Genomic DNA, 27,808 nt, shown 5'->3' with positions numbered 1-27,808 from the left:
CTGAGCACCAAAGAATTGATGCTTTTGAACTGTGGTGTTGGAGAAGACTCTTGAGAGTCCCTTGGACTGCAAGGAGATCCAACCAGTCCATCCTAAAGGAGATCAGTCCCAAATATTCATTGGTAGGACTGATGCTGAAGCTGATACTCCAATACTTTGGCCACGTTATGCAAAGAACTGACTCATTGTAAAAGACCCTGATCCTGGACAAGATTGAAGGCAGGAAGAGAAGGAGGTGACAGAGGATGAGATGGTTGGATGACATCACCAACTGTATGGACATGAGTTTGAGCAAGCTCCAGGAGTTGGTAATGGACAGGGAAGCCTGATGTGCTGCAGTCCATGGGGTTGCAAAGAGTCAGACACAACTGAGCCACTGAACTGAACTGAACTGCCCCCTATTTTGCATGTGAAGGAAATGAGGCTCAAAATGTTAATCTGCCCAGATTCACACAGCTGATGAGTGAAGGAATTATGATGTAAAATAGCTCCATGTAACTCCAGAAGACAACTCAAAGGGCATGACCTCCAGGAAGATTTCTGTAAACCCTCTAAAATGTTTTAGGTGTCTGTATACCATGCTCACATTGCATCTTGCTTCTTCTATCACACAGTGACTATTAATACTAGTATTTTAATCTTTTGAATGTTTCATGCAAATGTTATACACACGTTATCTCTAGACCTCACAATGGTATGGGGGGTGAAAAGCATTATTCAACTTATTATCTGGAAAACAGGTTCAGAAAAGTTAAGTAACTTGCCCAAGATCACACAGCTAGCAGAAATGGATCTGGAATCCAAATCCAAGTCTGTTGGCCTCCATTGAGTCAAAACCCATATTCTTCCTACCCAAAATGTTACCTTCCTTCATTTTTTTATTGAAATTATGTTTATGTATCTGCATGCCCCAATAAACCAGGAATCAGCACACTTGTTAGATAAAAGCTCAGGTAGTAAATATTTTAGGCTTCACGAGCCATACAGTCTCTTTCACAACTATTCAAGCCTTCTGGTTGTATCAGGAAAGCAACTATAGACAATATATGAGCAAATTAGTGTGTCTGGGTTCCAATACATCTCCATGCATGCTGAAATTTGAATTTCATATAATTTTCATGTGTCAAAAGATATATATATTCCTCTTTTAATTGTCTTTTCAACCATTTAAAACCATTCTTTGCTCTCAGGCCATAAAGAAGCAGGCAGCAGGCTGAATTGCACCAATGGGCCCCAGTAACAGACGGTAAATCCTTGAGGATAGAGGTTGGTGTTATACATCGCTCTTTTCAGAATTTTACCCAGTGCCCACAGTTAGCTGAGAGGCAATCTAGAATAATGTTTGTTGAGAGGTGGATTTTAGCCAGAGCATAGATTCTAGCGGCAATTTACTTTGTTTCAAATCCTGGCTTTGTCATTTTCTAACTGAGTGACATTAGACAAGTCACTGTGGGGTTACGCTCAGTTTCCTCATCTAAAAATGGATAGAGTAACAGCACCTCTGACACAGGTTGTTGTGAGGATTGAATGTGTTAATAAAGCACAGTGGTATCTAGCAACCTAGCATTTATTATTAATATTATTGAAAGGGAAAAAAGACAACCCTATTCCTATCTTCAAGGAACCTATAGGCTCACCTGCCAGGTAACAAAATATAGCAGAAAGTAAGTGTGAAACCCTTTGCAAACAAGCATGATGACAACGAAAGACTTGGCAGCAAAATCCTGTTTCTGAAAACTTCCTGTCTCCTGTTTTTGGCTTGAACTCTTGGGTGTCTGGGCTTCCCAGTTGGCACAGTGGTAAAACAATCCGCCGGCCAGTGCAGGAACTGCAGGAGACCTGGGTTCGATCCCTGAGTTGGGAAGATCCCCTGAAGGAGGAAATGGCAACCCACTCCAGTATTCTTGCCTGAAAAATCCTGTAAACAGAGGACCCTGGGAGGCTACAGTCCAAAGGGTCGCATAGAGTCAGACACTGCTGAGCATACATCCTGTGAGCACGCACCTATGTGACTATAAGAACTCTCAGGAAGCCTTCTAACAGGGGTCCAAAGAAGATGTGGTTCATTTTTCCTGCACAGTATTTTGCTGTTTGCTTTTGTCTTTGACTTTAATATATTAAGGTACAACGTGTGCAATCCACCTCACTATGGGCACTACTGCTCTCTACTGTTTTAAACTCTCAATATCTCTGCTTAGCCGTTGAAGGTCTTTGAGTTGGAAAGAGTCAGACATGACCGAGCAACTAAACAAATAGTGAGTACATAGATTGCTATATTTGATATCAAAATCTTGATTGTAATATTTTTCTATTGTTTTAAATTGCAAACTTTTAAAAGCTTCTTCCAAAGAATAAAGGTTAAGCATGAAAAAATGCAACAAAAGCAAACAGCTGCCCAGGAGAGCTGTTTGAACAAGATCTGCCTGTGACATGAATGACAAACTTTTATTGTGTTGAACCACTGAGATGTGAGGATTGTTTCTTACAGCAGCTGGAAATAATTACCTTGATTAATATATTTTCCTTATGTCATAGGACCTAAAGTATTATTCGCTCAGTTGTGTCCAACTCTTTGCAATCCCCTGGACTATAACCTGCCAGGCTCCTCTGTCCCTGGGATTCTCCAGGCAAGAATACTGGAGTGGGTTGCCATTGCCTTCTCCAAGGGATGTTTCCAACCCAGGGATCGAATCCAGGTCTCCCACATTGTGGACAGATTCTTTACTACCTTAGGCACCAGAGAAGGACCTACAACCCTGATAGTGACTGCCAATTTGCTCATCTTTACTAGTCATTAAAATGTAAGCTGCAGGAGTTCTGTCTGTTTCGTTCTCTACTATTTCTCTAGCACCTAGGCTGCCTGGCACTTATTCATTACTCGATAAGTATTTGTTGAATAAAAACTGAATGAGCATCTTATTTCTTTTTAAATCCCACATTGAAAGAGTAGAAGGAGCCATATCATGCCATCAAGGCCATCATAATCAATGCTTCCTGAGGGAACTGGCCTTGACCAATTGATGATATTCTAGATCACAGCTCTAGAACCAACCTTATGGGGATAATCCCATCATCTCTTATATTTCTGTTAATGTCAGCCATGGCCAGTCTAACCCTACCACCCCCCACCACCCCCATCCCAAAACATTTTGTCAAGGTGACTGAAGACTTCCATGTTACCAAATCTAATAGGGTCCTTTTTGTTCTCATCTAATTTGATCTTTCAACAGTGTTCAATACAGTTTACTACTCTCCTCCAACAGTCTCCTCTCTAAGCCACTGTAACACTATAAATTAAAAAAAAATTCTCCTGTATCTCTGACTGTTTTTTCACTCTGTTTTGAAGTCTCCTCTCCTAGCCAGTGTCAACAATTTGGAGTGCCCCAGCACCGGTTCCTTGTCTCTAGCTGCACTCTCTCCCTGAAAGTGAAACTATTAGTCACTCAGTCGTATCCAACTCTTTGTGACACCATGGATTGTAGCCTGCCAGGATTCTCTGTCCATGGATTTCTACAGGCAAAAATACTGGAGTGGGTAGCCATTGCCTTCTCCAGGGGATCTTCCTGACCTGGGAATCAAGCCCGGGTCTCCTGCATTGCAGGCAGATTCTTTACCATCTGAGCCACCAGCGAAGCCCTAAGTGACCTCTATTCCCATGGCATTAAATATCATCTGTAGGTTGATTTCTTCCATATTCATATCCCCAACCCAAGCTCTCCTCTAAATGCTAGACTCACATCACCCATTGTCTAGAGATCTACTTGGAGTTCTCAGAGGCAGTTTAAACTTCAGCTGTCCAAAAAAGAGCTCTATTAGTGCCCTCTTCCCTACCCCTTCAGTATAACTGTTCCTTTCCATCTTTTCCATCTCATCAAAATGAATCACAGTCTACCAAGTTATTGAAGCCAGAAACCTGTAAGTCATTCTTGATTCTGCTGTCTTCCTCACTTCCAACATCTAATCAGCAAGTTCTATAGTTTCTAGCTCCAAAAAACACCATGTACCATTGTCCTTTATTTCCAGAGTCAACTTTTTAGTCTAAACCACTATCACTTCTTGCCCATACTACTGTAATATGCTCTTCATTGGTTATCCAACTGACACCCTCCTTCCTTCTGGTCTAGTCTCCACATATGAGTCAGAATAATCTTCTAAAAGGGTTTTCCTGGGACTTTCCTGGCTGTCCAGTGATTAAGACTCCATGATGCCAATGCAGGGGACATGGGGGTACATTTACGATGCCTGGTCAGGGAACTATAATCATACATGCCACAGGGCACAGCAAAAAGAAAAAAAGGGTTGGGGAGCTCTTGCCCTTGAAGTCCACATTCTTTCAATGGACTCCAAGTCTCTATGTAATCTGGCCTTTGCCGACTCCCATCTGCTGTCTAATGCTACTAGTCTAGTCTAGTGTTAGTTAGCTCAGTTGTGTCTGACTCTTTATGACTCCAGGACTATAGCCTGCCAGGCTCCTCTGTCCATGGGATTCTCCAGACAAGGAGTGGGTTGCCATTTCCTTCTCCAGGGAATCTTCCTGGCCCAGGGATTGAACCTAGGTCTCCTGCACTTCAGGCAAATTCTTTACCATCTGAGCCATCACTGTTTCCTTTCAGGTTTATTAATAATGCAAGCTCTTTCCTGTCTCAGGACCCTAAAACATGCTAGGCCTTCTGCCTGGAAAACACTTTCTTTCCTCTACTCCTGGTTGTTCTTCATCAGGCTAACTCTTTAATAAAAATATTTCCATATACAAAATCTTCCTTCCCTGACCACAATTTCTAAATACACTCCCTCCTCATTCTTTACAACTGCTCTTCTGTTTTCTTCACTCACCTATCACAATTTGAGATTACCTATTTATTGCTTATTTACTTGGTAATTGTCTCTTTCCCCTCACTGCGCTTTAACTTTATAAGGGCATAGACAGCATCAGCTTTATTTATCAATGTATTACATAGCACCTAGCACAGTGCTTGGCACATAGTAGTTACTGAATAATGTGTATTGAATGAAATAGCAAGCATTTCTGCCTAGCATGTGGGATTTGAAGAGGATGGTGAGGTGGCCGCCAATCTCATTCTAAAATACTCTCTCTGAAGAATTCACTGCTCTTTTGTTCCATTTATTCCCTTCTCCATTAAGGAGTTTATTTTCTGCTACAGTCTTAGGGCCCTAGGGGACCCCCAGAGCCATTGTCAAGGTAATTTAGGGGGAAAGCCCTATATAAACATTCTCAAGGACCTAGGTAGGGGGGTCTGATATCCTGGTGGTTCAGTGGTTAGGACTCTGCTTCCATGCAGAGTGCATGGGTTCCATCCCTGGTTGGGGAAATAAGATCCCATATGCCACATGCCAAAAAATAAACTTTCTCTCTCTTCCATCTCATTCAATTATAATAACATGTATAATCCCCATTTGAATTGATTGCCTAGACAAGGCACTAGTTGACAAACTATAGCCCACTGGCCAAATCTGTCCTGCCATCCAAGAATTGTTTTTATATTTTTACATGATTTAAAAAATTCAAAAGAAGAAAACTATTTCATGACATGAAAATTACATGAAATTCCAATTTGTTTATGAATTATGTATCGCTGCTGCTGCTGCTGCTGCTGCTGCTAAGTCGCTTCAGTCATGTCCGACTCTGTGTGACCCCATAGACAGCAGCCCACCAGGCTCCTCCATCCATGGGATTTTCTAGGCAAGAGTACTGGAGTGGGATGCCATTGCCTTCTCCGTATGTATCGCTAATGTCATCCTATAATAGCAGAGTTGAATAGTGGCAGCAAAGACTACATATGGCCCTCAAAGCCTAAAATATTTAGTATTTGTTCCATCCCAGAGAAAGTATGCCAATCCTTGGGCTAATCTATTGAAAGTTCCTATTAAAATATGTTGCCTGAGAAAAGCAGCTGAGTGAGCCATTATTGATCTGCCATCAACACTCAAACTTGTATTTGTCTATCTGATCTCTTTCAGTCACTCAGAAGGGGCCAAGGAAAATGGGTTACAAATCAGGAGAAGTTTTGTTGGGGAAGAGAGTAAGACAGGTCCAAAGCACGTATCCCTGACCTTCTTTGGGGACAAGAGCCACATTTAAGTTGTTCCACAGTTTGAAGTCCTGAGTGGGGACCAGGAAAAGGGGACAGTGGTACCTTTGGATGAGCCTGGTGAATGGACATTGTGGGGGGGGGGGCGTGATGTCTGACCTTGGACAGTGGGAGAGAGGCAAAAGAGTATCTTCTTGCCCACATCTCCTCCTCTTTGTTTGACACTGAAAGTACATAGGAGCTACAGAGAAGGTAACCCAGCAGAAGCTAAGAACCTGCCATGGAGTAGGTCAGGCTTTCCACTCAGTGGAAATTTATATCACAGTTTCCACTGTGATGAACACATGGGCTAGAGCACCATCAGTCTGGGGGGAAGAACTGGGCCAAGTTACTCCAAGGAGCACAGAGCAACAGGAAAGCCTGGAGTCCCAGCAGGCTCAGGGAAGGGATAGGACTGAAAGTCAGCAGCACTTCATTCACTGTTTTACTCTTTGCTTTCCTTCATACACACCCTTCAGATCACTAGGATCTAAGAAACCTCATTACTGTGAAGTCTTCTGTGACCTCTTTCCCCCAAACTCAAAACATGACAGTTGGGATTAGGGCAGGGGTTTTCTACCCTCTCCAGCTTCTTTCTTACATCAAAAGGATGTCATGCCCCTGGGCCTCAGGGGGTTTTCTCAGGAAAGTTCACTTATCTACTGGTTTAGCTGAGTATGCTACCGCCCAGGCAACTGCCCTTCATGCTCACACACTGGCCCAACTCCCTCTCCCTCCTCTACCAGGCAAATTATTCCTGCTGCTCAGCCTGAGTCACCACACAGCAAGAGCTACCACAGGGTCAGGGCCCCCAACATGCTGTTTTTTCACAGAGGGTGCGGACACAGGAGGGAGGGAAAGAGAGAGGGCAGAAGTGGGGAATGGAACAAGGCGAGCAGACCACAAACTGAAGGGGTATTCTTGTCCTCGACTTCCTATTGGCATGGCAGGCCCTTTGATGTGTTAGGCAGTCTTCCCCTTGCTACTTGGTTTCACTTCCCTTGCTCTTTTGTTCTGTTTATTCCCTTCTAGGATAAGGAATTTATTCTTTGCTACAGTGTTAGGGCCCAAGGGGGGCCCCCAGGACCATCGCCATGGGGATTTCCAAAAAGAGGCCTGTATGAACATTCTCACGGACCTAAGTCAGTTCAGCTCAGTTCAGTCGCTCAGTCATGTCCGACTCTTTGCAACCCCATAAACCACAGCACACCAGGCCTCCCTGACCATCACCAACTCCCGGAGTCTACCCAAACCCATATCCAATGAATTGATGATGCCATCCTACCATCTCATCCTCTGTTGTCCCCTTCTCTTCCTGCCCTCTATCTTTCCCAGTATCAGGGTCTTTTCCAATAAGTCAGCTCTTCACATCAGGTGGCCAAAGTACTGGAGTTTCAGCTTCAACATCAGTCCTTCAAATGAACACCCAGGACTGATCTCCTTTAGGATGGACTGGTTGGATCTCCTTGCAGTCCAAGGGACTCTCAAGAGTCTTCTCCAACACCACAGTTCAAAAGCATCAATTCTTCAGCGTTCAGCTTTCTTCACAGTCCAACTCTCACATCTGTACATGACCACTGGAAAAACCATAGCCTTAACTAGATGGACCTTTGTTGGCAAAGTAATGTCTCTGCTTTTCAATATGCTCTCTAGGTTGGTCATAACTTTCCTTCTAAGGAGTAAGCGTCTTTTAATTTCATGGCTGCAGTCACCATCTGCAGTGATTCTGGAGCCCAGAAAATAAAGTCTGACACTGTTTCCACTGTTTCTCCAGATGCCATGATCTTTGTTTTCTGAATGTTGAGCTTTAAGCCAACTTTTCCACTCTCCTCTTTCACTTTCATCAAGAGGCTTTTTAGCTCCTCTTCACTTTCTGCCATAAGGGTAGTGTCATCTGCATATCTGAGGTTATTGATATTTCTCCTGGCAATCTTGCTTCCAGCTGTGCTTCCTCCAGCCTAGCGTTTCTCATGATGTACTCCGCATATAAGTTAAATAAGCAGGGTGACAATGTACAGCCTTGACGTACTCCTTTTCCAATTTGGAACCAGTCTGTTGTTCCATGTCCAGTTCTAACTGTTACTTCCTGACCTGCATACAGGTTTCTCAAGAGGCAGGTCAGGTGGTCCAGTATTCCCATCTCTTTCAGAATTTTCCACAGTTTATTGTGATCCACGCAGTCAAAGGCTTTGACATAGTCAATAAAGCAAAAATGGATGTCTTTCTGGAACTCTCTTGCTTTTTTGATGATCCAACAGATGTTGGGAATTTGATCTCTGGTTCCTCTGCCTTTCCAGCTTGATCATTTGGAAGTTCACAATTCACGGACCTGAGTAGGGAGAGTCTAATCCTACAAAGTTAAAGGTACTGTTGAAATACTAAACATGGTACTGAAATCCAAGGGCAGCATAGAGAACTCGTGACATAGTAGGACAGGGGAGACTGAAAGAGTTCTTAACCCTGGTAATAATAGTATTAATAAGTTATTATTAAAACACTGTTTTAAGTCACACTCATATACACACATACACACATATATGTATATAATGCGTTTAATAACACAACAAAATGAGATATAATACTGTAATTAATGCCATATCCCAGTGAGAAAATAAGGGCTCTCAAATAAGGCAATCAACCCCATTGTCTCTAGGCTACTAAAACACTGAGCCAGAATTTGAGCCTAGGGTCCTGGCACTGGAGTCCATGCTCTTAACCACTAGATCGCTGCTCAAAGCCATAGTGCTTAAATATAAGTGACTATTTTGACCCTAGATCTGAAAAGTCCTATGATCAACCCTTTCCTTCCAGGGTAGACATTCTGACATATAGCTTTGGGGAGAGAAAGGGAGGGAGAGAAGGAAGTAGAATATGAGATGTTCTGCACTGCCACTTGCCCCTCGCCCCCCGTCTTCATACCGAGGCACGTGCTTAGCTTTGGATGGGATTGGCAGAGTCTAGCCCACCAAAAGTCTTTGAGTGAAACCTTCACACTGCTTGTGTTTCCTTGTGCCTGTATCATGGATTTGTTGCTCCTTGCCACCCACCATTTCCTCTCATATGCATGCTAAGTCACTTCAGTCATGTCTGACTCTTTCCGACCGCATGGACTATAGCCCTCTAGGCTCCTCTGTCCATGGGATTCTCCAGGCAAGAATACTGGAGTGGGTTAGCATTTCCTTCTCCAGCAGATCTTCCTGACCCAGGGATTGAACCTGTGTCTCTTATGTCTTCTGCGTTGGCAGGCAAGTTCTTTACCACTGGCTCCACCTGGGAAGCCCCTCCTCTCATATAATAGGGTTTTATGGGGCCACTCGCACTCTCAGATGACAGCATACACATTTTGAGCTTTAGGAGGGAGGCTTTTTGGTAAGAGAGAAAGAGGAAGTGACTCACAACTGAATTTTCCAGCTGGTCAGAACACTCTGTCTGATGCATCGACCACTGATAAAACAAGAAACTAGTGTATCATTCCCATCTTCAAAAATGAAAGCTGCCTGGGGTAACTATCATGCTTCCCACTGACAGAGAGTTCACCATCAGAAACTTTCTGGGTTTGACTCTTAGACAAAATTGCAGTGGTATGTGCCCAGAATCACATTGTAGGTTTAAGCTGTAATGAAGGACCTTTGCTTTACCAGTAAAATCCAGGAGCTGGGTTAAATATTCAATGACAGGTCAGGTCCTGGAACACAGCCAGTCTACTTGTTAAGAAACAATAATCATTGAACAGAGCTTCTCCAGGATGGAAAATGGATGGCTGTCCCATATTCACCCAGCTGCAAGATGATAGATTGAAGTGGGATAGCCACAAGCAGGGTAGACAGAAATGTGGTCTAAAGATGTACCAAGTCATGACTTTATTTTTTTTTTTTTTAGTTTTTTATTTTTTAAATTTTAAAATCTTTAATTCTTACATGCATTCCCAAACATGAACCCCCCTCCCACCTCCCTCCCCATAACATCTTTCTGGGTCATCCCCATGCACCAGCCCCAAGCATGCTGCATCCTGCGTCAGACATAGACTGGCGATTCAATTCACATGATAGTATACATGTTAGAATGTCATTCTCCCAAATCATCCCACCCTCTCCCTCTCCCTCTGAGTCCAAAAGTCCGTTATACACATCTGTGTCTCTTTCCCTGTCTTGCATACAGGGTCATCATTGCCATCTTCCTAAATTCCATATATATGTGTTAGTATACTGTATTGGTGTTTTTCTTTCTGGCTTACTTCACTCTGTATAATCGGCTCCAGTTTCATCCATCTCATCAGAACTGATTCAAATGAATTCTTTTTAACGGCTGAGTAATACTCCATTGTGTATATGTACCACAGCTTTCTTATCCATTCATCTGCTGATGGACATCTAGGTTGTTTCCATGTCCTGGCTATTATAAACAGTGCTGCGATGAACATTGGGGTACATGTGTCTCTTTCAATTCTGGTTTCCTCCGTGTGTATGCCCAGAAGTGGGATTGCTGGGTCATAAGGGAGTTCTATTTGCAATTTTTTAAGGAATCTCCACACTGTTCTCATAGTGGCTGTACTAGTTTGCATTCCCACCAACAGTGTAGGAGGGTTCCCTTTTCTCCACACCCTCTCCAGCATTTATTGCTTGCAGATTTTTGGATCGCAGCCATTCTGACTGGTGTGAAGTGGTACCTCATTGTGGTTTTGATTTGCATTTCTCTAATAATGAGTGATGTTGAGCATCTTTTCATGTGTTTGTTAGCCATCCGTATGTCTTCTTTGGAGAAATGTCTATTTAGTTCTTTGGCCCATTTTTTGATAGGGTCGTTTATTTTTCTGGAGTTGAGCTGCAGAAGTTGCTTGTATATTTTTGAGATTAGTTGTTTGTCAGTTGCTTCATTTGCTATTATTTTCTCCCATTCAGAAGGCTGTCTTTTCACCTTGCTTATATTTTCCTTTGTTGTGCAGAAGCTTTTAATTTTAATTAGATCCCATTTGTTTATTTTTGCTTTTATTTCCAGTATTCTGGGAGGTGGATCATAGAGGATCCTGCTGTGATTTATGTCGGAGAGTGTTTTGCCTATGTTCTCCTCTAGGAGTTTTATAGTTTCTGATCTTACATTTAGATCTTTAATCCATTTTGAGTTTATTTTTGTGTGCGGTGTTAGAAAGTGATCTAGTTTCATTCTTTTACAAGTGGTTGACCAGTTTTCCCAGCACCACTTGTTAAAGAGATTGTCTTTACTCCATTGTATATTCTTGCCTCCTTTGTCAAAGATAAGGTGTCCATATGTGTGTGGATTTATCTCTGGGCTTTCTATTTTGTTCCATTGATCTATATGTCTGTCTTTGTGCCAGTACCATACTGTCTTGATGACTGTGGCTTTGTAGTAGAGCCTGAAGTCAGGCAAGTTGATTCCTCCAGTTCCATTCTTCTTTCTCAAGATTGCTTTGGCTATTCGAGGTTTTTTGTATTTCCATACAAATCTTGAAATTATTTGTTCTAGTTCTGTGAAAAATGTGGCTGGTAGCTTGATAGGGATTGCATTGAATTTGTAAATTGCTTTGGGTAGTATACTCATTTTCACTATATTGATTCTTCCAATCCATGAACATGGTATATTTCTCCATCTATTAGTGTCCTCTTTGATTTCTTTCATCAGTGTTTTATAGTTTTCTATATATAGGTCTTTAGTTTCTTTAGGTAGATATATTCCTAAGTATTTTATTCTTTTTGTTGCAATGGTGAATGGAATTATTTCCTTAATTTCTTTTTCTACTTTCTCATTATTCGTGTATAGGAATGCAAGGGATTTCTGTGTGTTGATTTTATATCCTGCAGCTTTACTATATTCATTGATGAGCTCTAGTAATTTTCTGGTGGAGTCTTTAGGGTTTTTCATGTAGAGGATCATGTCATCTGCAAACAGTGAGAGTTTTACTTCTTCTTTTCCAATTTGGATTCCTTTTATTTCTTTTTCTGCTCTGATTGCTGTGGCCAAAACTTCCAGAACTATGTTGAATAGTAGCGGTGAAAGTGGACACCCTTGTCTTGTTCCTGACTTTAGGGGAAATGCTTTCAATTTTTCACCATTGAGGATAATGTTTGCTGTGGGTTTGTCATAGATAGCTTTTATTATGTTGAGGTATGTTCCTTCTATTCCTGCTTTCTGGAGAGTTTTTATCATAAATGGATGTTGAATTTTGTCGAAGGCCTTCTCTGCATCTATTGAGATAATCATATGGTTTTTATTTTTCAATTTGTTAATGTGGTGAATTACATTGATTGATTTGCGGATATTGAAGAATCCTTGCATCCCTGGGATAAAGCCCACTTGGTCATGGTGTATGATCTTTTTAATGTGTTGTTGGATTCTGATTGCTAGAATTTTGTTGAGGATTTTTGCATCTATGTTCATCAGTGATATTGGCCTGTAGTTTTCTTTTTTTGTGACATCTTTGTCAGGTTTTGGTATTAGGGTGATGGTGGCCTCATAGAATGAGTTTGGAAGTTTACCTTCCTCTGCAATTTTCTGGAAGAGTTTGAGTAGGATAGGTGTTAGCTCTTCTCGAAATTTTTGGTAGAATTCAGCTGTGAAGCCATCTGGACCTGGGCTTTTGTTTGCTGGAAGATTTCTGATTACAGTATCAATTTCCGTGCTTGTGATGGGTCTGTTAAGATTTTCTATTTCTTCCTGGTTCAGTTTTGGAAAATTGTACTTTTCTAAGAATTTGTCCATTTCTTCCATGTTGTCCATTTTATTGGCATACAACTGCTGATAGTAGTCTCTTATGATCCTTTGTATTTCTGTGTTGTCCAAGTCATGACTTTAAAACACAGACTGCAGTGACTGGGGAACACTGCAACAGGTGGAATATAGGTATGCCATGAGTCAGACGAGAGCTGCTGCTCTTTCTAAGGAAGGGCATTGAGAAGACCAGGGGACAAAGAGCTTCAGGCTGAAACTATAGTCCAAACGACAACATTTACATATGGAGTATATGGAATGTGGATGATACTAATTGTCATGGCTATAGATCTGAATGTATAACTATATAGGGGTAGAGTTGTAAGACCTAACAGTGATTACTTTAAAGAGCATTAATGGTTAACATATGGAGTAATACAATTAAATTACTTAGATTAAAATGCTTACTGACCACCAGCTATAGACCTTCCCAACAGAGGGAAGTGGAGAGGAACAGAGAAAAATAACAGACGGAAATGTTACAAACCAGCAACAAAGACTTCTGTTCATCTTTAAAAAGAAGAAAAGGAAATAAGACAAAAAGGTGGAAACTGAGACTGTGAAGCCAGGTTCTTTCAAAATGAAGCTTTGAATAAAAGATAATAACTTAAAAAAAATCTCTATTCACCTAAAATTTTCTGCAAAGAATTTTACAGGTTTATTAACTATCTGAAGAGTTGCCCAACCTTTCAAGTCTTGCGTGCCAGAGGTAACCTGGGGTTTCGAGAGCCTGTGAAACCCGTGAGATTATATGCAGAACTCAGTGCATTTATGTGTACATTTAAAGATGTGTGCATATTTTTCCCTAAAGAGGGATTTTCCCCTTTTTTTAAAGAACTCGTACAACTCAACATGAGAAATACAAATAATAAAAAAGTGAGCAGAGGACCTGAAGAGACATAAACACAAGATGGTGCCCAACATCACTAATCAACTGGGAAATGCCAATCAAAACCACTCTGAGATATCACCCCACATCTCTTATGAAAAAGACAATAAATCACAAGTGCTGGTGAGGACGTAGCGAAAGGGAACCCTTATGTACTGTGTGCAGAAATAGAAATTGGTGCAGTTACTGTGGAAAGCAGTCTGGTGATTCCTCAAAACATTAAAAATAGAACTACCATACAATCCAGCAATCCGTACAATCCATCTAATCCACTTCTGAGTATTTATCCTAAGAAAACAAAAACACTAATTTGAAAAGATACATGTACCCCAGTGTTCATAGCAGCACTGTTTCTAATAGCCAAGCTAGGAAGCAGGCTAAATGTCCATCAACAGATGAATGGATAAAAAAGATGTGTATATCATTTTGAAATGTATAGAAATATCAAACCATTATACAGTGTTGTAGGTCAATTATACTTCAAAAACAAACCCAAAATCTTATAGAAAGAGAAGATATTTATGGTTACCTGAGGTAGGGTGGAGGAGCGGGAATTAGACAAAGGCAGTCAAAAGGTAAAAACTTCCAGTTATAAGATAAATAAGTACTCGAGATGTAAAACATGATAAATACAATGAACACTGCTGAATGTTATATATGAAAGTTGTTGAGAGCAAATCCTGAGTTCTCATCACAAGGAAAACACGTTTTTCTATTTCTTTAATGTTGTGGCTATGTGAGACAGTCGATGTTCATTGAAACTTATTGCGGTAGTAATTTCATGATTATGTAAGCCTATTCATTATGCTTAAACTTATACAGTGGTCTATGTCAATTATATCCGAATAAAACTGAAAGAAAAAAGATATACATTTCTGGACAGAGTAGTACCCATGGGGGGAAAAACACAGAAGATGTAGACCAAACAATTTCTAGAGTATTAGGCTGATATCTGGATCCTGTGACTCTGTGAGAATCTCACTATATGGTTCCATATCATATATGGCTGGGAAAGAAAGAAGAGGAAACTACATCTAAAAAACATCTATTATGTGCCAGGCACCACCATTCATTTATTGAGTCAACAAATATTTATTGAGTGCTTACTGGCTCAGATGGTGAAGAATCCACCTTTAATGCTGGAGACCTGGGTTCGATCCCTGGCTTGAGAAGATCCCCTGCAGAAGGGAAAGGTTACCCACTCCAGTATTCTGGCCTGGAGAATTCCATGGACTCTATAGTCCATGGCATCGCGAAGAGTCAGACACGACTGAGCGACTTTCACTTTCACTACTATATTTACATATATATTTTCTTTCCTAAGCCCCACACTGTAAGCATCATTTCCCACACTTTATGGATGAGGAACCAAAAGTTCAGAGAGGTTAATTAATTGCTCAAGATCAAAGAGGAAATGTTAGAGTGGGGATTTGAACCCTGGCCTTCTTGGATTCAAAACCTGAGTTGCTACCCTTAATCCCAAGTGACAAACAAAAATATTGGGACCTAGAGAGTCAAAATGCTTGACAGGGTGTAACAAGTAGCAAAGTGATGAGAAGAACTCAGGGCTGCCTTAGGCTTCTGCTCTCTGGGTAAAACCATCTGAGGAGCCAGTACCTATGACCTGCCTCTGGGACTCCGCCAAGTGACCTGGCACTGCTCAGGTTGCCTTCTCCAAAGCAGCCTTGCCCCTATGCTCTTGTTTCCAGCAGAACTGATGCTATTAGATTACAGACTTCCCTGGGTCAAGTGACAAATGGCTTTTCCAACCTGCCAGCTGCCTGACTGAATCCCCAGAGGCAGACTCTCCTCACAAGGCAAACTCTAAAGAGTCAGCTATTGGTGACGCTATTGTTCGACTTCACATTTTGGCCTACCACCAGCTTGCAGTGACAGAGACTACCTTTTGGCTAGCCATTTCTGATTTGTAATTGATCAGTCTCTCCCCTTTAACTCCCTTCAGAAACCTTAGACAGTATTTGACATCTGTTTCTTAAATTAGGGCTGCTTTTTGTCCAAGTCACTCCTCCTCACACCAGAGCTGTTAAAGGATATTGTCCTTGAAGATCAAAGCTCCCATGAGTTTTTTTTTTTAGGACTCAGGAGCACTCATGATGAGGAAATAGAAGACAGTGCTTCAGGGGATCCCTGAGAATATAGGAGCTATATACTGCTTCGGGGCTTCCCAGGTGGCGCAGTGGTAAAGAATCTGCCTGGCAGTGCAGGGGACACAAGAGACATAGGTTCCATCCTTGGGTCAGGAAAATCCTCTGGAGTAGGAAATGGCTACTAACTCCAGGATTCTTGCCTGGGAAATCCCGTGGACAGAGCGGTCTGGCAGGCTACAGTCCCCTGGGTTGCAAAGAGTCTGTTAAGACTGAAGCGACTGAGCGTGTGTGCTCACACACACACACACACACACACACAAACACACACACACACACATACACTGCTTCAGCAATCACACAGATCTGTTAGACCCAACTTCTGGAGGCTAATGGTGAAATGCTTGACATAGAAATCACATACATTAGGGTCAGAGTCACATGCCCAAACTCACACCCACACTTCTAATGTTTCCATGGCAACAGTGAAGGCACAAAGGCTCTTCTCTCTCTTATATATGATAGCAGTCCCAGATTGCCCAGTGCTAGTCCTCTGTTTGTGCAGTTCCCTGGAGTCTCCTGCCTCAGTTTTCCAAACAAGATTCCAGGAAAATGTAGAAAGGAATTCAGGACTTTCTGGTGGTCCATTGCAGGGTGGGGTGGTGGTATGGGTTCCATCCCTGATCAGGGAACTAAGATCCCACATGCTTTTCCACTCCATAATATGAAACAAAAATACTGGGGGTTATTTAGCAACACCTATAGTTAGTTTGCCCAGGGCCCTGTATTTCCAAAAAACTGAACTTGAGCTGCTTTCAGAATCACAAAGCAAATAATGAAGAAGTCAAGAATTAGGCATTTTCAGGGCTAAGGACATTATAGGCATACTTTGGAATGCAAGTATTGACCAATTACAGTATCATTACCATCAAGATAAGAATACCCTATGTACTGTAGCATATTCTTTTTAACTCTAAGATTTCTCAGAATCATCATTATATTTATGGAACCACTAGGTATACTTCATTGGAAGCTTGAATGACCCAAGTCCACCTTTTGGTACATGGCAAACTTGAAAAGTCCAAAATGATCTATTTTTAGAAACCACTGCTGTCCATGGGATTTTCCAGACAAGAATACTGGAGTGGGTTGCCATTTCCTTCTCCAGGGGATCTTCCTGAGCCAGGATCGAACCTGAGTCTCCTGCATTGACAGGCAGATTCTTTACCACAGGCTACTAGGGAAGCCCTGAATTTTGTTTTCCAATACCAGAGACCGTAAGTGTCTTTGAAGTAGAAAAACTTCATAGAATAGAAAGGTACCCAGTTTACCTCGTCCTACTGTTTTGCCAAAAAAAGACTTCTTTGAAAAGCCAGGGGAAAGATCAAATGCCTTCTGGGTAAAGCTCCTTTAGAAGTTCATTTTTGGCCATGCTCTATACTTTTGCAAGCTCATTGTGCAATCCTGTAATTCAGGAGAGGTGGTTGTTGGAGAAACGTTGTAGGGCCTTACTTGACTGTTTATGTGTGGGAGTTCCACTTGGTGTATCCAGCTCAAGTTCCAGGAAGGAAAGATAGGACGGAAAGATGTCATCACTCAATGAAATTCCATTAATATGACTTCAAGTTCAGAAGGAAAACTGAATCATATAATAATGAGCACTAGATGCTACTGCAGCCTCCCAACACTGCCAGTTTTTTCTCACTTTTTAATTTCTCTGATGAGTCTTTGGTGTAAGGACTAGGGAGCAGTCAGAAAGAGATGTCCTTGAAAGATATACTCAGTGTGTACACATGAAATACTTCACCTTCCCTCTTTCTCCATCCGCACTTACCCCATCCTCGGTTCTAAGCCTAACCCAGACAGTTATGGAATAAAACCATGAGTCACCTTGAAAAGCAGTCCTTTAGAGCGTCCTTAATGATATCTGTGGCTCAAACCAGTTAGGTCATTATCTTCAGAACCATGACTAATTTAGAAAACTTTGTTAGATCTTGTGACTCGTATCTTTCTTGATAGCTCTTGAGCAGATAATACTTATGGCCTGAAGCACAGAAGCTCAAGTTCATGGGGGTGTCTAGGTACAAAAGAAGGCAAAGAATTCCTCCTGTTCATTATCCATTCGGTTCAGTTCAGTTGCTCAGTCGTGTCCGACTCTTTGCGACCCCATGAATTGCAGCACACCAGGCCTCCCTGTCCATCACCAACTCCCAGAGTTCACTCAGATTCACGTCCATCGAGGCAGTGATGCCATCCAGCCATCTCATGCTCTGTCGTCCCCTTCTCCTCCTGCCCCCAATCCCTCCCAGCATCAGAGTCTTTTCCAATGAGTCAACATTTCACATGACGTGGCCAAAGTACTGGAGTTTCAGCTTCAGCATCAGTCCTTCAAATGAACACCCAAGACTGATCTCCTTTAGGATGGACTGGTTGGATCTCCTTGCAGTCCAAGGGACTCTCAAGAGTCTTCTCCAACACCACAGTTCAAAACCATCAATTCTTCAGCATTCAGCTTTCTTCACAGTCCAACTCTCGCATCCATACATGACTACTGGAAAAACCAGAGCCTTGACTAGATGGATCTTGGTTGGCAAAGTAATGTCTCTGCTTTTGAATATGCTATCTAGGTTGGTCATAACTTTCCTTCCAAGGAATAAGCGTCTTTTAGTTTCATGGCTGCAGTCACAATCTGCAGTGATTTTGGAGCCCCCCAAAATAAAGTCTGACACTGTTTCCACTGTTTCCCCATCTATTTCCCATGAAGTGATGGGACCAGATGCCATGATCTTCGTTTTCTGAATGTTGAGCTTTAGACCAACTTTTTCACTCTCCTCTTTCACTTTCATCAAGAGGCTTTTGAGTTCCTCTTCACTTTCTGCCATAAGGGTGGTGTCATCTGCATATCTGAGGTTATTGATATTTCTCCCAGCAATCTTCATTCCAGCTTGTGCTTCTTCCAGTCCAGCATTTCTCATGACGTACTCTGCGTATAAGTTAAATAAGTAGGGTGACAATATACAGCCTTGACGTACTCTTTTTCCTATTTGGAACCAGTCTGTTGTTCCATGTCCATTTCTAACTGTTGCTTCCTGACCTGCATACAGATTTCTCAAGAGGCAGGTCAGGTAGTCTGGTATTCCCATCTCTTTCAGAATTTTCCACAGTTTCTTGTGATCCACACAGTCAAAGGCTTTGACATAGTCAATAAAGCAGAAATAGATGTTTTTCTGGAACTCTCTTGCTTTTTCCATGATCCAGCGGATGTTGGCAATTTGATCTCTGGTTCCTCTGCCTTTTCTAAAACCAGCTTAAACGTCAGGGAGTTCACGGTTCACGTATTGCTGAAGCCTGGCTTGGAGAATTTTGAGCATTACTTTACTAGCATATGAGATGAGTGCAATTGTGTGGTAGTTTGAGCATTCTTTGGCATTGCCTTTCTTTGGGATTGGAATGAAAACTGAGCTTTTCCACTCCTGTGGCCACTGCTGAGTTTTCCAAATGTGCTGGCATATTGAGTGCAGCACTTTCACAGCATCATCTTTCAGGATTTGAAATAGCTCAACTGGAATGCCATCACCTTCACTAGCTTTGTTCATAGTGATGCTTCCTAAGGCCCACTTGACTTCATATTCTAGGATGTCTGGCTCTAGGTGAGTGATCACACCATTGTGATTATCTGAGTTGTGAAGATCTTTTTTGTACAGTTCTTCTGTGTATCCTTGAGACCTCTTCTTAATATCTTCTGCTTCTGTTAGGTCCATACCATTTCTGTCCTTTATTGAACCCATCTTTGCATGAAATGTTCCCTTGGTATCCACAAACCACTCTCTCCTCTTTGTCCAACAATTAGCATCTATGCCAGGATATTTCTTCATTGCCATATCACCCCCGGATCACTGTGGGCCCACATACCCCTCCTCAGAAGGAAGTGTGTTTATTCAAAGTGAATGTGGCAAATAAAGATAAAGAAGCCAAAGAAAATGAGAGGCTCTCATGGAAAATGTTGCAGGAAAGAGAGTGCTGTATGAGAGGCTGGTCATGTCTCAGGTCTCAGGTGAGTCCCTGGGGTGGCCGCCAAGGGTGGATTCTTGGCTTTGTGCAGGAAAGAATTCAAGAGTGAGCCATAGTGAAGAGAAATAAGGTTTGTTCAGTGAGATACACACTCCACAGACAGAGAATGGACCATCTCAGAAGGCAAGAGAGGTGCCAGGGGATGGGGTTGTCAGTTTTTATGGGCTGAGTAATTTCATAGGGTACTGAGTGAGAGGAGCATTCCAGCTATTTTGGGAAGGGCTGGGGATTTCCAGGAATTGGGCTGCCTACACTTTTTGACCTTTGTGGTTGACCTTGGAACTGTCAAGGCACCTGTGGGTATGTCATTTAGCCTTCTGATGTGTTACAATGAGCGAATACTAAGGCTCAAGGTCGAGTGGAAGTCGACTGGTCAACCATGTTGTACCTAGTTGGTTCTAAATAGTTTATGTTGTGTCCTCAGGCTATGTCATCCTTTTAAGGTTGTGTCCTGCCCCCTTCCTGTCTCAAAGGGGTCTCATAGAGCAAGGGTAGGGAGGACTCAAAGAATGGGGAGGATGCCATAACCTAGCAGTTAACCTCAACTTAGCTATTAACTGTAATGTATTTATTTATGAGCAGATGGATCTTTCTTTTTAACTCCAGTTGGTGAAGCCTCCAGCTTATTTGCCCACCCCTTACTCCACTCTCACCCCACCCCTACTCCCATCCCATCAGCCACCTGGTCTCTGCTACCTATTTGGAACTCCCAGAGTGCAGAGGTCAGAGCAATCACTCTATTAGCCATGCCCTAGGGATGGTTTGGATCACTGCTCTTTCAGAAAGCCCTACCTAACAGACGGGGATGGGTTGGAAAAGAGCTACAGACGACTGTAGAAAGAGATTAAGGGCACAGGAGGGGGAGGTGTTACCATATGGCAGAAAGGAGTCCTGATTAAAAAGATTAGCTGCCCTTCAATCAGAAAGGCTGGGTGGGAGAGATGCATTAGAAAGCTATAAAATCACAAAAAGCCTCATAGAGTGAGCAATGAATTCTAAAAGAAAAAAAAGGAAGAAATCCCTTCAAGTTTATGATGTGAGTTTAAGTCAAATTGAGGGAAGTCTGATTTTACACAGTGAGGAGAAAATTTAGAGAATCCATTACCATGAGAAATGGCACAAGCTGGCAGTCCCGCAAAACACAAAGAAAGATGCACTCTTAACAAACCCGCAGTGAATTATTAAAGGAAAGGCAGTAACATTAAAGAGGTCAACCTCAACCCATCTGTGGGAGCCCCTGCAAAAGATAAGAGCCCTGGGCTGAAGAAGGGGGCTGGCCTAGCCTTTTCCATTCTTTGGTTCTTAGGCAACATAGTGAAGATGGGTTTGCATTCCCAACTCTTTTGGTTTCTAGATCTTTCATCTGGAGAAGAATCAACCTACTGAAAATGATACCTTCTATATGTCTTCCAAAGATTTTCCAAATAAAGTTTTATAGTCTCAGTTCAGTTCAGTTCAGTTCGGTCGCTCAGTCATGTCCGACTCCTTGCAACTCCATGAATTACAGCACGCCAGGCCTCCCTGCCCATCACCAACACCCAGAGTTCACTCAAACTCATGTCCATCAAGTCAGTGATGCCATTCAGCCATCTCATCCTCTGTCGTCCCTTTCTCCTCCTGCCCCCTATCCCTCCCAGCATCAGAGTCTTTTCCAATGAGTCAGCTCTTCACATCAGGTGGCCAAAGTATACGAGTTTCAGCTTCAGCATCAGTCCTTCAAATGAACACCCAGGACTGATCTCCTTTGGGATGGACTGGTTGGATCTCCTTGCAGTCCAAGGGACTCTCAAGAGTCTTCTCCAACACCACAGTTCAAAAGCATCAATTCTTCAGTGCTCAGCTTTCTTCACAGTCCAACACTCACATCCATACATGACCACTGGAAAAACCATAGCCTTAACTAGATGGACCTTTGCTGGCAAAGTAATGTCTCTGCTTTTAAATATGCTATCTAGGTTGGTCATAACTTTCCTTCCAAGGAGTAAGTGTCTTTTAATTTCATGGGTGCAATCACCACCTACAGTGATTTTGGAGCCCCCCAAAATAAAGTCTGACACTGTTTCTACTGTTTCCCCATCTATTTCCCATGAAGTGATGGGACCAGATGCCATGATCTTCGTTTCCTGAATGTTGAGCTTTAGGCCAACTTTTTCATTCTCCTCTTTCACTTTCATCAAGAGGCTTTTTAGTTCCTCTTCACTTTCTGCCATAAGGGTGGTGTCATCTGCATATCTGAGGTTATTGATCTTTCTCCCAGCAATCTTCATTCCAGCTTGTGCTTCTTCCAGTCCAGCATTTCTCATGACGTACTCTGCATATAAGTTAAATAAGTAGGGTGACAATATACAGCCTTGACGTACTCTTTTTCCTATTTGGAATCAGTCTGTTGTTCCATGTCCAGTTCTAACTGTTGCTTCCTGACCTGCATACAGATTTCTCAAGAGGCAGGTCAGGTGGTCTGGTATTCCCATCTCTTTCAGAATTTTCCACAGTTTATTGTGATCCACACAGTCAAAGGCTTTGACACAGTCAATAAAGCAGAAATAGATGTTTTTCTGGAACTCTCTTGCTTTTTCCATGATCCAGCAGATGTTGGCATTTTGATCTCTGGTTCCTCCTTCTTTTCTAAAGCCAGCTTGAACATCAGGGAGTTCATGGTTCATGTATTGCTGAAGCCTGGCTTGGAGAATTTTGAGCATTACTTTACTAGCATATGAGATGAGTGCAATTGTGCAGTAGTTTGAGCATTCTTTGGCATTGCCTTTCTTTGGGATTGGAATGAAAACTACCTTTTCCAGTCCTGTGGCCACTGCTGAGTTTTCCAAATGTGCTGGCATATTGAGTGCAGCACTTTCACAGCATCATCTTTCAGGATTTGAAATAGCTCAGCTGGAATTCCATCACCTCCACTAGCTTTGTTTGTAGTGATGCTTCCTAAGGCCCACTTGACTTCACATTCCAGGATGTCTGGCTCTAGATGAGTGATCACACCATCGTGATTATCCGGGTCATGAAGATCTTTTTTGTACACTTCTTCCATGTATTCTTGCCACCTCTTCTTAATATCTTCTGTTTCTGTTAGGTCCATATCATTTCTGTCGTTTATCGAGCCCATCTTTGCATGAAATGTTCCCTTGGTATCTCTAATTTTCTTGAAGAGATCTCTAGTCTTTCCCCATTCTGTTCTTTTCCTCTATTTCTTTACACTGATCACCGAGGAAGGTTTTCTTATCTCTTCTTGCTATTCTTCTTGCTATAAGCATTCAGATGCTTATATCTTTCCTTTCCTCCTTTGCTTTTCCTTCTCTTCTTTTCACAGCTGTTTGTAGGGCCTCCCCAGACAGCCATTTTGCTTTTTTGCATTTCTTTTCCATGGGGGTGGTCTTGATCCCTGTCTCCTGTACAACGTCACAAACCTCCATCCATAGTTCATCAAGCACTCTATCTCTCAGATCTAGTCCCTTATATCTATTTCTCACTTCCACTGTATAATCATAAGGGATTTGATTTAGGTCATACCTGAATGGTCTAGTGGTTTTCCCTACTTTCTTCAATTTCAGTCTGATTTTGGCAATAAGGAGTTGATGATCTGAGCCACAGTCAGCTCCTGTTCTTGTTTTTGTTGACTGTATAGTGCTTCTCCATCTTTGGCTGCAAAGAATATAATCAATCTGATTTCAGTGTTGACCATCTGGTGATGTCCATGTGTAGAGTCTTCTCTTGTGTTGTTGGAAGAGGGTGTTTGCTATGACCAGTGCATTTTCTTGGCAAAACTCTATTAGTCTTTGCCCTGCTTCATTCCTCATTCCAAGGCCAAATTTGCCTGTTACTCCAGGTGTTTCTTGACTTCCTACTTTTGCATTCCAGTCCCCTATAATGAAAAGGACATCTTTTTTGAGTGTTAGTTCTAGAAGGTCTTGTAGGTCTTCACAGAACCATTCAACTTCAGCTTCTCTAGCGTTACTGGTTGGGGCATAGGCTTGGATTACTGTGATATTGAATGGTTTGCCTTGGAAAGGAACAGAGAGCATTCTGTCATTTTTGAGACTGCATCCAAGTACTGCATTTCAGACCCTTTTGTTGACCATGATGGCTACTCCATTTCTTCTAAGTGATTCCCGCCAACAGTAGTAGATATAATGGTCATCCGAGTTAAGTTCACCCATTCCAGTCCATTTTAGTTCCCTGATTCCTCGAATGTCGATGTTCACTCTTGCCATTTCCTGTTTGACCACTTCCAATTTGCCTTGATTCATGGACCTAACATTTCAGATTCCTATGCAACATTGCTCTTTACAGCATTGGACCTTGCGTCTATCACCAGTCACACCCACAGCTGGGTATTGGTTTTGCTTTGGCTCCATACCTTCATTCTTTCTGGAGTTATTTCTCCACTGATCTCCAGTAGCATATTGGGCACCTACCAACCTGGGGCGTTCCTCTTTTGGTATCCTATCATTTTGCCTTTTCATACTGTTCATGGGGTTCTCAAGGCAAGAATAGTGAAGCACTTTGCCATTCCCTTCTCCAGTGGACCACATTCTGTCAGACCTCTCCACAATGACCCACCCGTCTTGGGTGGCCCCACAGGTGTGGCTTAGTTTCATTGAGTTAGACAAGGCTGTGGTCCTAGTGTGATTAGATTGACTAGTTTTCTGTGAGTATGGTTTCAGTGTGTCTGCCCTCTGATGCCCTCTTGAAACACCTACCGTCTTACTTGGGTTTCTCTTACCTTCGATGTGGGGTATCTCTTTACGACTGCTCCAGCAAAGCGCAGCCGCTGCTCCTTACCTTGAGCTTGGAGTAGCTCCTCCTGCCCGCCGCCCCAACCTCAGACGTGGTGTAGCTCCTCTCGGCCATTCCTGCGCCATTGCAGCCTGGCACTCTCGGCCGCTGCCCCTGACCTCAGCTGTGGGGTAACTCCTCTTAGCCGCCACCCCTTGGGCATGGGGTCCTCCCGGCTTCTGCCCCTGACCTCAGATGTGGGTAGCTCCTCTCGGCCACTCGATGTGCACAGGTCACAGCCGCCTGTGTGACATGTATATATGGGAGAGACCCAGAAGAGCTGAGTAACTCACACAAATGGCAGAAGCCTTCACCTTAAACACCCTTCTCAGCTAAAGAGGAAGTTAAAGATGGGAAAAATCAGTTACAGGAAGTTACCAAGAAAAGCAGATTTAAGTAAGTGCCTTCTCCGTTGATGAGAGTTTCTAGAGAGTTGTTATTACTCACCCCTCCCCCAAACACGGTTGTTGTTGTTTCTCAGTTGCTAAGTCATGTCCAACTCTTTGCAAGCCCATGGCCTGCAGCACAGCAGGCTTCCCTGGCCCTCACTATCTCCCCAAGTTTGCTCAGACTTATGTCCATTGAGTTGATGATGCCAGCCAACTTTCTCATCCTCTGTTGCCCCCTTCTCCCTGCTCTCAGTTTTTCCCCAAACACAGAGAGCAGTCATCCTTACAAATGGAAATTTCTCTTACAAATATAAATATTTCTTTCTTAAGGGCAACTCTTCCATGGTTTTCAGAGCACTTCCCAAGTCTGCTGTTTCTCGAATGTAACCTGCTTTAACCATATTGTTTTAAACAATATGCCAAAGAGACATATTTTAGGGTGACAAAATTCTGCTCCCTTACACTGAGAAATTAGATTTTTTAAGAAGAATTCCAGGAAGCCAAGAGATTTTTGAGTAATGCATAAATCATAGAAGAAAAGTCTACTTTTTTCAGGACAAATGTTGCCTCTCCAGTGATGCAATATCAATAGGCCATGAAGCCTTTGTTCTTCTCATGCTACTTTAAATTGTCCATATTTTCATAATACTGTATTTATCAGAAATATCCTCTCTGTCACCCTCAAGGAACGAGTAGGAGTAGGGGCCCTCCACCCTTGGATCAACACTATTAAGTAGCTGCACCCTAGATACTTTCTCCAGGACAGAATCCTGACTCTTCATGAATGTCCCCAGACTTCTGGAAGCCAGCCTTCTTCCTAGTATAACTGAGCAGAACCCTATGGGGCCTTACTGGGACAGACACCACTCCCACCCCCCCCCCCCAACCCCCAGCCATATGCTCTGTTTCAGCTCCTCTCTGAAGTACCTAGACAATAGTATCTGATGCTTATTTCCTGACTATTTCAGATGCTAACACCTTCACCAAATGGGAACAATTAACTAGTACACAAGAACAGAACCCTCAGATCAGGTGCCTAAGGACTGATCACCATCAACCTATCAGAGAACTGTGCACGAGCTCATGATAAACTCTGACCTGACCTGATCTTTAAAAAAGCTTTGCTGAGGGACCATGTGGGCTTCCCTGGTGACTCAGACAGTAAAGAACCTGCCTGCAATACAGGAGACCTGGGTTCAGTCCCTGGATTGGGAAGATCTCCTGAAGAAGGGAATGGCTATCTACTCCAGTATTTTTGCCTAGAGAATCCCATGGGCAGAGGAGCCTGGTGGGCTACAGTCCATGGGGTCACAAAGAGTTGGACACAACTGAGTGACTAGGCTACCATACACATATACATATATTCCCTGGTGGTCCAGTAGTTAACAATCTGCCTTGCAATTCAGGGGACACCAGTTTAATCCCTGGTCAGGGAACTAAGATCCCACATGCCATGCAATATAACTAGAGAGTCCATGCACCACAAAGAAAGATCCCGCATAACAAAATGAAGACCATGCATGTCACAAATAAGACCCAATACAGCCAAATAAATAAAGATATTAAAATAATATAACATTTATTTTAAAAAATAGTTTGCTGAAACCCTTCGAGGAGTTTGAGCCACCCATTTTCCTTCTGTTAGTACCTTCACAATATGCTGCATTTTCCTTCACCAAAACTTGGTGTTAATAGATTGGCTTTACCACATGTGTAAAGTTTGGTTCGGTAACAAGGGCATCTTGCATTACCAATAAAGCTCTATACACCAGAAAATGCATTTCTGTTGACTTCATGTCTTCACATCTACTATAGATATTATCCTTATCATCATCAGTAACATGGATACTTAAGTTAAAATATAAATTATGTTATATATAGTAGCTGTACAAAAATAGGTACACATACACACAAAAGGTACACGCATACGACCATAAGGAAGAAAATTCCAAGTAACTATACCCTCACCCCTCCATGATCACTACCAGGTACCATGCAGCAGTTTTCATTTTTCCAAAATTACAAGCTATGCCCTTCACATTTCCTTTCCCCCATGGGGTGGAAAGTACCCTAGTGCCATCTCAATCGGATCCATATTGTAGAAACTTCTCATGAAAATGGACCCACTGGGTTTCTTAAGACTTTGTTCCATTTGTTTTGCAACTTTAATATTCTATTTGATTTTAAGCTCTCACTCCCTCTCAGTGCTCCCTGTCCTGCCTTCTTTCTGGTGCTTACCCTTCTGGTATTGGGATTAAAAGAAGAAAGAGAAACTGATCTCAGTGAGGGAGCAGTGAGCGGCGGTGTGAAGTGAGATCTTCTCTGCTCAGGAATTGAACCTGGGTAGCCTGGATGAAAACCAGGAATCCTAGCCCAACAAAAGCTAGAGGATAGAAGCTATTTTGCCCTGGATCATTGCCCCCAGTGAGAAAATGCATTTCTCACAGAGGCAAAAATCTATACAAAGTTTATTACTGAAGACATGGCACAACAAGTGGGAGAGCACACAGAGAAATGGTTTGTTTGGTTAAGACAGAAGTAAGGAAGAGATGCACACCTGGAGAGAAAGGGTGTGGGTGTCCCACGTAATGAAAGTGAAAGTGAAAGCCGCTCAGTCCTGTCTGACTCTTTGCAACCCCATGGACTATGCACTCCATGGAATTCTCTAGGCCAAGAATACTGGAGTGGGTAGCCTTTCCCTTCTCCAGGGGATCTTCCCAACCCAGAGATCGAACCCAGGTCTCCTGCATTGCAGGT

At 42.5% G+C, this 27,808-nt stretch overlaps 1 protein-coding gene across 1 annotated transcript in view; it reads right to left on the bottom strand.

Annotated features, from left to right (window-relative positions):
* Positions 1-24,892, bottom strand: part of ACSL4 (acyl-CoA synthetase long chain family member 4) — a 214,184-nt gene extending 189,292 nt beyond the window's left edge. The window contains exon 1 of the mRNA XM_070290949.1: positions 24,669-24,892. The gene's annotated coding sequence lies outside the window, so the exon portion shown is untranslated. The remainder of the gene's footprint in view (positions 1-24,668) is intronic.
* Positions 24,893-27,808: the final 2,916 nt, after the last annotated feature.

Source organism: Ovis canadensis, chromosome X (genome assembly GCF_042477335.2).
Source record: "Ovis canadensis isolate MfBH-ARS-UI-01 breed Bighorn chromosome X, ARS-UI_OviCan_v2, whole genome shotgun sequence".
NCBI classification, from domain to species: Eukaryota; Metazoa; Chordata; class Mammalia; order Artiodactyla; family Bovidae; genus Ovis; species Ovis canadensis.
Note: the sequence above shows the minus strand (reverse complement) of the source record. Positions and strands in the feature narration are given on the sequence as shown.